This window comes from Musa acuminata, chromosome BXJ2-2 (genome assembly GCF_036884655.1).
Source record: "Musa acuminata AAA Group cultivar baxijiao chromosome BXJ2-2, Cavendish_Baxijiao_AAA, whole genome shotgun sequence".
NCBI classification, from domain to species: Eukaryota; Viridiplantae; Streptophyta; class Magnoliopsida; order Zingiberales; family Musaceae; genus Musa; species Musa acuminata.
The window spans coordinates 16,053,458-16,065,521 of NC_088339.1; positions in this window are offsets into that span (position 1 = coordinate 16,053,458).

The following is a 12,064-nucleotide window of genomic DNA, read 5'->3' on the forward strand; positions in this document are numbered from 1 at the left end:
GAGGAATGGAGTTGGAGGAGAGTTTAGAGCTGCAAGGAGGAGAAGAGAATGAGTTGGGGTTGATTCTACCGCCGGCCCTAGCTCGGGTTTAAAAAGGGGCAGGTTGCGAGCGGTGGCACCGCTGGTTAGGCGATGCAACCGCCTGCTACCCATGATAGCCGGCATTGCTACCACCAGCTGGGTGGTGCCACTGCCTACAGGCAGTGAGCACTGCTTTCAGGGCTGTGTGGGCTGATGTGAGTGTTTTTAATTTGAAGAGAGTTTTTATTTGTGGAGCAGCCAACATTAATTATGTAAAAGTTTCCATCACAAGATGAGAAATTTTGTACGTTCATAATAGATCTTATGAAATGCATACTCTACTCAAATGTGTTTATGATAGAGTTTTCAATATGTTCATGACTTGTCATGCAAGCTTGTAAGCCTTGCTAGTTTATGATTTGTATGCAGACTTGGCTTGCAAGTCGTAAGTTCATGATCTTGTAAGATATAGTTAGATCCGAAAAATTTTGAAGAAGAAATGTATCTGATGAATTCAGAATTCCAGAGGATGTGTGAAGGGAAAATCCTGAGTTTCAAAATTTGAGGGATCAAATAGGATTGTATCAGTATCATTTTGTAATTGATAGTTTCAATTTTACTGATCCTCTTTTTGTCATTTTAGCTAAAGAGCATTATGAGTCATTTTGGATCTCTTGGTCATAGGCCTTGAGCATCCACTATCAAGGTACCATCTCTTGCTCCTAGCTTGTGGTGATATATGTTTTTACAAAAAAGGATGATTTTTATGTACCCATTTAATCTTTGGTGCCTCAAAAACTGATCTAAATTATTTGTCATGTTGCATGGAATTCATTACGGTTCCTTTAGGAACCCAAATCAATTTGTTAGGACTAATCTTCTTGAATGGACAATGATAAGTTCTATGTCCATATTTGCAACAAAAATTATACTTGTTTTGGTGCGAAACATGCAAGATAGATTTTAGTGAGAGCTTCTCACAAATCCGATTCCACTTCTTTTAGGAACATGGCCCTTATTGGTAAGGATCATGTTCAAAGACTTACTACCAACCTCGAATTTCTTCAAGGTATCCTTAAGTAGCAAGTTCTCCTTTTGGAGTACTTCTAAGTCATGGCATTTCATACATGGAATTAAACTATCATTATACTTAATTTTTTAATTTATCGAAATTACTAACAAGAGTATCATGCTCTTTTTTTAATAATTTATATTTTCTACTAATTATTTTATATTCATCAAATAAATCATGGAAAGCATTTAATAATTCATCAAATGATAAATCTACATCAATTAAATTTGATACCTCCTCTCCAATGGCCATGAGTGCATAATGAGCAATTTACTTAGTGTTGGACTCCTCTTCTTCGGATGCGCTTAAGTCATCCCACGTTGCTTTGAGCGCCTTCTTCTTTGGTGTTCTCTTCTTGGCTTGGGGACAATCACTTTTATAGCGTCCCAGCTTCTTGCATTCGTAGCAAATAACTTAGTCCTTTTTGGGTTCAAATTTATTTTTAGTGTTATTTTTAAATTTATTTCTTTTAATGAATTTTTTTAAATTTCCTTGTTAGAAGTGCCAAGTCATCGTCAAAGTCCTCATCACTTGAGTTTTCTCTCAAGTGGTCTTCTTGAGTTCTTAGTATCATATCCTTCTTGTTCTTTGGAAGGGTGTCCTCATACTCTTCATGAGCTTTGCAAGTCATTTCATAAGTCATTAATTACCCGATTAATTCTTCAAGAGGGAAGTTGTTTAAATCTTTAGCCTCTTGAATAGTAGTGACTTTAGGGTCCCAACTCTTTGGAAGGGATCTAAGAATTTTATTAACAAGCTCAAAATCCAAAAAACTTTTACCAAGTCCTTTTAGACTATTGACAATATCCGTGAAATAGGTGTACATGTCACCTATTGTTTCTCTCGGTTTTATTCAAAAAAGTTCATAAGAATGTACTAAAAGATTGATTTTTGACTCTTTCACTCTACTTGTGTTTTCGTGAGTCACTTCAAGTGTATGCCAAATATCAAATGCAGTTTTACAAATTGAAACACGATTGAACTTGTTTTTATCAAGTGCACAAAATAAGGCATTCATAGCCTTTGCATTTAGAGCGAAAGTCTTCTTCTCCAATTCATTCCAATTGATCATTAGAAGAGAAGACTTTGAAAATCCATTTTCAACAATATTTTAAAGTTCAAAATCCATGGAAATAAGGAAAATCCACATTCGGGTCTTCTAATAGGTGTAGTTCGTCCCATTGAACATGGGCAGACGTGTAATAGAGTGACCCTCTTGGTTTCCGGCATATGCCATCTCTCTTGGGTTTTAATCCAACTAAGAGTGAACCCACTCTGATACTAATTATTAGGATCAAGAGCACTAAGAGGGGGGGTGAATTAGTGCAGAGGAAAACTTTCGTCGGTTAAAACGACTTTCATACGATGAAATCTGATTTCGATGAAAATCATTTCGGAAAGATCTTTTAAGTTGAGAGCAAGTGGAAGTGTAGTTGATGTAAAGCAATGAAGGCAGTTTGCAGTTAAGATAAAGAGCATAAAATAAATGCAAACCAAGATTTAGAGTGGTACGATTAATCTTGACCTACATCCACTTTTGGATTCCTCCTCCGACAAGGTTATCGACGTCTACTAGAGGCCTTCCTTCAATAAGCGAAGGCTAACCACCCTTTTATAGCTTTTCTCCTTTTGACAGGCTTAGGAGACAACTCTTACAAGTTTTTACTCCCCTCTTGAATGATCAACACTTAGAAAGAAAGAGGGAGAAGAACTCTAGCTTTTACAATACTTTTAAGCTCTCAAAAACTCAAAATAAAAGTAAGCTTTCGGGTTACTCTTTCATGCAGAAAGGGTGGGGTTTATATAGGCCCCAATCAGTTTGAATTTGGAGCTCAAAAGTATCCATTTATGGATTTCCGGGGTCCTAGCGGTACTATCGTTATAACTGTACGGTACTACCACTTATTATTTGTCATTGAGCGGTACCACCACTCAGTCTGAGTGGTACTATCGCTTGACAAAGCTCGGAGACCAAGCTCTGGCGGTACCACCGCCTGACTGGGGTGGTACCATCGCTGGCAGTAATAACTACCGATGGTACCACCACCTGATAGGGGCGGTACTACCGCCCAGAACTCTTGGGAGACCGAGTCTCCTGGGCGGTGCCACTAGCGGCCAGGAATTTTAGGTTCGAATGGGCTAATCCATTCGGCCCAATTTGGGTCTACCAAGGACCCAGTTGGCCCCAGATTAAGTTGATGAGATCACCTCTCAATCATAACTTAATCTACATGCTAACTACGATAATTAAGACATCAATACTGTAGATCGTGTTCCGATGCGTCAATCGCTTCTTCCGGTGAACTTCCGACGAACCCTCAGCGATGCTCTGGCAGACTCCAGGCAAACTCCTGGACTTGCGACGATCCTCTTGGCGAGTTCTGACGAGCTTCTTTGGTAAGCTCCTGGACTTCTCGGATTGTTCTCGCAGAACCTCCGACGACCGTCTGGACTTCCGACGAACTCTCAAACCCCCAACGTGATCTTGGTCTTGACTCCGGCTTAACACCTACTGCATGTCTTACTGCCATCGTAGTTAATCATGTATACTTATCTCAACATATGGATTAGATAACCAAATGACAATTGACTTCATCATCAAAATCCGAGATTCAACATATCCTTGACGAACTTGATATGAGGAATTCCTCTTATAAGTTCTTTAGATGAAATTTAAGAGATTAGTTTCATGCTAGCATGACCTAATCTCCTATGCCAAAGCTAAGCATCATCATTCAAAATTGAAAAACAGATTTCATTGCAAAGATCATTGATGTCAATAGTGTATACATTATTTTGTTTAAGTGCAATCATAGATGTGTGTTTGTATGGTTTTTTAATAATACAAGCATTAGATTCAAATCTAACAATATATCCTTTATCACATAATTGACTAATACTCAAAAGGTTATGCTTTAAACCATCAACTAACAATGCATCTTTAATAAGAATGTTAGATTTTGTTACCTATGGTTCCTTTGCTAATGATTTTACCCTTGTTGTTGTCTTCGAAGGTGACATATCCTTCATCTAGGCTAGTGAGATTAGAGAAATGAGATAGATCTCCGGTCATATGTCTTGAACATCCACTATCAAGGTACCATCTCTTGCTCCTATCTTATGATGGTATATTTTTCTACAAAAAGAGATGATTTTCAGGTACCCATTTGATATTGGGTGCCTCAAAAATCGATCTATATAGCTTATCATATTGCGTTAAGTCATTTGAGATTCTTTTAGGAACCCAAATCAATTTACGTGGACTATATTTCTTGAATGAACATTTGTACACAACATGTTCAAGTTTACAACAAAAGTTGCATTTGGTATGAGGTGGTACATGTAAGGTAGGGCCTTTAATAAAGGTGGTTGGATTTTGATGAGAGCTACTCACAAATCTGATTTTGCCTTTCCTATGAACGTGACCCTTGTTGATAAGGATCATGTTCAAGGACTTACTACCAACCTCAAATTTCTTTAAGGTATCTTTGAGTAGTAAGTCTTCCTTTTGTAGCATTTCTAAATCTTGATATTTTGTGCAGGGAGCTAAGCTATTTTCATACTCAATATTTACTCTATCAAAATTGCTAATAAGAGAAGCATGTTCCTTTTTTAAAGAATTATACTTTTTACTTCAAATTTTACATTCATCAAATAATTCATGAAAAGCACTTGAAAGCTCATCGAAAGTTAAATTTGTGTCTAATGAACTTGCTACCTCATCTCCAGTAGCCATTAGTGCATAGTGAGCAACTTGCTCAGTGTTGGTTGGCTTCTCTTCTTCGGAAGCACTTGAGTCATCCCATGTAACTTTGAGCGCCTTCTTCTTTGGTTGCCTCCTCTTTGCTTGGGGATATTCACTCTTAAAGTGTCCCGACTTCTTGTATTCATAGCATATCACTTGTTCTTTCTTTGATTCAAATTTATTTTTAGTATCAATTTTTATTTTTTTAATAAATTTTTTGAATTTTCTTATTAATAGTGCCAAGTATTCATCAAAGTTTTCATCAAAATCCTCATCACTTGAGTTTTCTTTCAAGTGGTCTTCTCGTGTTCTCAATGTTATATCCTTCTTGTTCTTTGGAAGGGTGTCCTCAAGCTTTTTATGAGCTTTGCATATTATTTCAAAGGTCATTAATGACATAATTAGTTCTTCAAGAGAAAATTTATTTAGATTTTTGGCCTCTTGAATGGTCGTTACCTTAGGATCTCAGCCTTTTGGAAGGGATCTTAAAATCTTATTAACTAGTTTAAAATCTGAGAAACCTTTACCAAGTCCTTTTAGACCATTGATGACATTAGTAAATTAGGTATACATGTCTCTAATGGTTTCACTCGGTTTCATTCAAAATAACTCATAAGGATGCACTAAAAGATTAATTTTTTACTCCTTCACTCTACTAGTGCCTTCATGAGTCACTTCGAGTGTGTGCCAAATCTCAAAAGCCATTTCACAAATCAATACTCGTTTAAACTCATTTTTATCTAATGCACAAAATAAGGCATTCATAGCCTTTGCGTTTAAAGCAAAAATCTTCTTCTCTAACTCATTCCAATCGTTCATTAGAAGAGAAGACTTTTGAAAACCGTTGTTGACAACGTTCCAAAGCTCAAAATCCATTGAAATTTGGAAGATCCTCATTCTAGTCTTCCAATATGTGTAATCCGTCCCATTGAACATGGGTGGACATGTAATTGAATGGCCCTCTAGGTTGTCGGCAAATGCCATCTCTCTTAGGTTTAAAACCAAATGAGAGTGAACATTGCTCTGATACCAATTGTTAGGATCAAGAGCGGCACTAAGAGGGAGGCTGAATTAGTGTAGTGGAAAACTTTTCAATTCTCGTATAAAATATTTCGTACATTCGAAAGAAATCGATTCGGAAAGATAGTAACTTTAAAACATAAGAGAGTATAAGCGTAGTGAAAGTAAGATGAGGAGAAGAAGCACTTTGCTATGAAATGATTTGCAGTCAAAGAAAATTGCTCAAAACAAAATGCAAACTAGATTTAGAGTGGTTCGGTCAATGTGACCTACATCCACTTTCGGATTCCTCTTCCGATGAGGTCTCCGGCGTCAATTAAAGGCCTTCCTTCAATAAGTGAGGACCGAACACCTCTTTACAACACTTTCTCCTTTTCCCAGGTTTAGGAGATGAACCCTTACAAGTCTCACTCCTTTTTCTTGGATGGTTATAAGGCTAAGAGATGAAGGAGGAGAACTCTAACTTTGACAATACTTAAGACTCCAGAATTCAAGATTAAGCCAATAGGTTTCGTGCCCTTTCATGCAGAAAAGGGTGAGGTTTTTATAGGTCCCAATGGCTTCAAAAATAGAGCCAAAAAGTGTGTAATCCTAGATTTATAGGGTCCTAGCGGTACCACCGCCATTACTGGGTGGTACTATCGCCTGACACCTAATATTGGGTGGTACTATTGCTCAGTCTGGGTGGTACCACCGCTTGACAAAGCTCGGAGACCGAGCTCTGGCAGTACCACCGCCTGATAGGGGCGGTACCATCGTTGGCAGCAATAATTATCGGTGGTACCATCGCCCAGTCTGGGCAATGCCACCGCCTAGAAATCTTGGGGGGCACTACTTTCAAGCGGTACCACCGTCGGCTAGAAATTCAGGGGATGATTAGGCTGTTCAATCTGGCCCAAATCAACCCTATTAAGGGCCCAGTTGGCCCCTAATTAAGTTAGTGGGATTGCCTCCCAACCCTAACTTAATTTATGCTCTAACTACGATAATTAATACATGATCACAACTCTTCTTGTTCTAGTGCGTCAATTGCTCTTTCGGCGAACATCCGACGAACTCTCAGCAATGCTCCGGCGGACTCCCGACAAGCTCTTGGACTTTACGATGATTTTCTTGGCAAGTTCTATTGGGCTTCTATGGCAAGCTCCTGGACTTCTTGGTTGGTTCCCGTAGAACTTCCGACGAACGTCCGAACTTCCGTCGAACTCTCGAACTCCCAATGAGATCTCGATCTTGACTCTGGCACAACACCTGCTTTATGTCTTACTGCCATCATAGTTAATCCTGCACACTTTTCTCAATATATAGATTAGATCAAACAAATTACAATTGACTTCATCATCAAAATCCAAGATTCAACAATGGGTCCCACTATCACTTCAATGCTCCCGGTGCGCCTCCTCGTGTGATTACAACTTAATCATAGGCATGCAGGCCTGACAATAAATGAGAAATAAAATGGAGGCTCATAGGCCCCAATAATAATAATCACAAGTATACACATCACATAGCCTATGATCATCCGTTCACACATTATACATCACATGTAAATATTATTTTGTAAGACTACTAGATAATAATAAAAATAATAATCAATTAAAAATTTTAATTAATTAATATTTTCTAAAATTAGGGACATCCAGGAAAAATTTTGAATTGTGAGAGGTATTTTCATAATTTGGACAAAGGATAGAATTTAGAATTTCTGAAATTCCGAGGGGCAAAACTATCTTTTGCCCAAAAATACCCTAATGCCCTTCTACCTCTCCCCTACTACTGCGGCCACCATCACCCTATCGATGGCGGCCTGTGCGATGAGGGGCGCGGGGCGCTGCCCCTTCCCACGGGTGGCGTCGCCCCTATAGGTGGGTGCCCCCAAGGGCGGGCCAGGCACCCCTGTGGGCAATGCCAGCTCTGCTGACGGTTCTACCCATAGGGCAGCACCCGCAGATGGTGCTGCCCCGCCAGGCGGTCGCCCCTATGGGCGATTCTACCCATAGGGGCCTTCCACTTGGCCCAACATAGCCCAAAGTTGGGCCTAATTGGCCCATAATTGAGTTGGCTCAATTCCAACTTTTTACGCCTAAAACCTACTTCGGTCTAGATAATTATTACAAAGCCAATCAAATATTGTCTAGCATATCATTGGTTCATCGATGCCTCGTCTGATTCTTTGGCGCATCGTCCTCTCTTACGGCCTATTGCCCAATCGGCCAGTTGACCTCCCGAACTCTGATTTCCTTGGTGTAATTTTCGCTCTTCTTGGCCTGATGCCCGATCCCATAGCCCGAGGCCTCCTGTTGATATGTCGATCGATCCTCCGACTCGACGTCCAATCATCTGACATGTTCCACTCTAGCCCAACATGATTCTTCCTGCTTTTAATTGTCTCTCCCTGATCGAAGCTTCCTGCGTCACTCAAAACACAGATCAGATAAACACTATCAATTGGTTTTATCATCAAAATCTAAGATTCAACTATCTCTCTCTTTTTTATGACGACAACCAATTGATGACGGTGTTAACCTTAACTCCCCCTATCAATATGCCATATTGATAGAACATTGAATTTAGGTCAAAGCAAATTTCATCATGAATATTTCATCATTGTATGCATCATGAATATCGAAAGACCCAATTAATCATATCATTCCATGTAATATAAACTCATGCATAATCAAAATATCCAAGTATATCATCCCATGCATGATTGTCATCATATCTTCTCCCCCTTTGTCATCAACAAAAATGAGAAGTGCAACTAGCAATATTTTTTAAATATACAAGCTAGTAAGATAGCAAGTTTTGAACATACAAGCTAGCAATTTTTAGAGATGTTTAAGTTTAGCATGTTTGCTTTTCTTGAGATAACAACTTTTTTGTTCTCTTTAGATTACAAGCTAGTAATTCTAGGAAGTTTTACATCATGCAAGCTAGTAATTTTTACGATATGCAAGTTAACAAGTTTACTTTTCTTTGCGATGTGCAAGATAGCATATTTTTGCATCTTCTTGAAATATACAAGCTAGCAAACTTAGTGATGTTTAAGATAGCAATTTCCTTCTTCTCTTTTGAGAAGTGCAAACTAGCAATTTTGCTTCCTATCAAGTTTTTCTCCTTATAATTTGTAAGCTAGCATATTTTACTCCCCCTTTGTCATTGTCAAATAGAAGGGAAGAACAATACAATAGTGTAATTCATTCCCCTTTACATCAATTTTTAAATTATGACAAAGATAAAGTATCATTCTTATTTCAATATGCCATAATTGAGATAAACCTTGAATTCAAATTGAATTCAAGTTAAAGAAATTTTAATCATGATTCATATCATATGCAATACATTATATACATCATCATAATAAAATCATAAGTATTGCATGCATCATTCCAAATCATAAATATTTCACATCATGATATCAAATATCGAGAAATTAAGATGATGATTCATATCACAAGTTATAATCAATAGAAAAATCATCATTAACTTTTTAACTCATTCAATTTGTCAAATTAACATTTCTTGAGTATGCATGATATCAAAATATAGTTTCAAATCTTCAACATATAACATGCATAATTTTAAACCATTACAAACTATTATCAAGGTTATAGTTTGTTTGCATAAGTCTCTTCGTTAGTAAATGGTAGAAAATATTTTGATTCTCATAAAAGATAGCTCAAGTAGAGAAATCAAAAGAAAGTTTATGATTCGGTTGAAATTTTTTCATTCAAATTTAAATCATCAAAATCACTTTTTGAAAAATTCAATAAATGCAACATAAATAGATTCATATGAGAACTTGATTCATGCATATTGTCTCAATTTAGAGTATCAAGTTGAGGAATCATGATTTGTGTGAAAAAAAAATTGTCGATTCATGCATTCAAACCATTATTACTTCAACTCATCATGCATAGTTTCAAAATGTAAAATCATCAAATATGGTATAAAATCAAATATGATACAAATATTTATTTTTAAAATACATTCCCTTTTAGTTATTTCAATTTAAGTGATTTGAGTTTATACAAGCATGTCCTTGTCCTTTTTTGCCAAATCAAAACATATATCATTGTTTAAAATGGAAAAAATACTTTCATTACGACAAAGATCAACAAGCCATTAATCATAATAATCATCATGTATAATTTTAAAATATAAACTCCTTAAGCACAGTCATCAAACATAATTTCATAAAGCATTTTCAATCAAAATCAAAAATTAATACGGAAATCAACATGATACACATTATTGCTTCTTAAACACATACATAAGATTAATCTTACTATGTGTATAAGCATTAGATTAACATTTTATTATATTTTCATAAAACATGTAATTGTCATGATTATTTTTTTCAAAATAGCTAGAAAAAGAAGCATGATATAATTTTTTTGTAATTTTTATAATTTTTATTTCTTACTAACTAATTTAAAAACAAAATTATCAAATAATTTCAAAATAAAGTAAATGAGTTTTGTTTGAATTGTTTACCTCATTATTGAGAGTCATCAAAGTGAAGTTTGTCATTTCATCTTCATCGGTTTGCTCCTCGTCATCGGATGAGCTCGATTCATCCCAAGCCGGCTTGAATACTTTCTTCTTCTTTGGCAACTTCTTTTTAAGTTTATTTTTATTTTTTAATTCTTATTTCATGAACTTTTTAAATTTTATAGTGAGAAGTTCAAAGTCATCATCATCATCACTGGAGTTATCACTCAAGTGGTATTCTAGTGTAGTGCCAAATCCTTCCTATTTTTTGAAAGGTTGTTCTCATGTTTATTTTATGTCATATAAGTCATTTCATAGGTCATTAAAGACCCGATAAGTTCTTCAAGTGAAATATAGTTTAAATCCTTGGCCTCTTGAATGGTCGTTACTTTAGGGTTCTAATTCTTTGGAAGGGATCTCAATATTTTATTAATGAGTTCAAAGTTATAAAAACTTTTACCAAATGTTTTTAGACTATTGACGACATCCGTAAAACGGGTGCACATGTCTCCAATAGCCTAACTTGGTTCCATCCGAAATAATTCAAAATCATGCATCAAAACATTGATTTTCGAATCTTTAACTTTACTAGTGCCTTCGTGTGCAATTTCAAGTGTATACCAAATATCGAAAGTCATTTTACAAATAGAAACACGATTAAACTTATTTTTGCTTAAAGCACAAAATAGAGCGTTCATAGCTCTAACATTCAAAGAAAAAGTTTTCTTCTCCAAATCATTCCATTCGTTCATTGGAGTAGAAGACTTTTGAAAATCACTTTTGACAATATTCCATAAATTCAAATCCATTGAAAGCAAAAAAAACTCTCATTCGAGTTTTCCAATAAGTATAGTTCGTCCCATTGAACATTAGAGGACAAATGATAGAAAAACCCTCTTGAAAGTCGAAAAGAGTCATTTCTCTTGGGTGTTAAATCAAATGAAAAAAATCGTAGCTCTAATACCAACTGTTAGGAACGAGTCGGTACTAAGAGAGAGGCATGAATTAGTGCACTAGAAAAAGTACATCGGTTTGAAAATCTTCATACGATAAAAGTCTGATTCTGACGAAAACCATTTCATAAAGATATTAACTCGAAAGAGTATGGGAGTGTAGTGAAAGTAATAAGAAAGTAAAGTAGTTTACAGTAAAGGTAAAGGTAAATTGCTCAAAACAAAATGTAAACCAATTTATAGTGGTTCGATCATCGTGACCTATATCCACTCCACCGATTCCTTTTCCATCAAGGCCACCGGTATCCACTAACGGTCTTCCTTCAATAGGCGAAGACCAACCACCTTTTTACACTCCTCTTCTCCTTTTCATAGGTTTAGGAGTCAACCTTTTACAAGCACTCACTCCTCCCTATACAGAATTCTAAACTTAGAACTTAGAGGAGGGAATCTCTCAAGTGATTGCTATAATGTTTTTCCACTTTTAAGCTCTCTGTGCTTGTATGTGTTAACCAGCGATGAGAGGGGTATTTATAGGCTTCAAGTGGATTCAAACTTGGAGCCTAAAAATGTCTCATCCTCGATTTTTGAGTTATTGACAATACCACTGCCTATGCTGGGTAATATCACCGCCTACAGCATTGACACTGGGCAGTACCACCACCCAGACTAGCGGTACCACCACCTACAGCATTGACACTGGGTGGTACCACCACCCAGACTAGTGGTACCACCGCCTGACAATCTTGGAGATTGAGT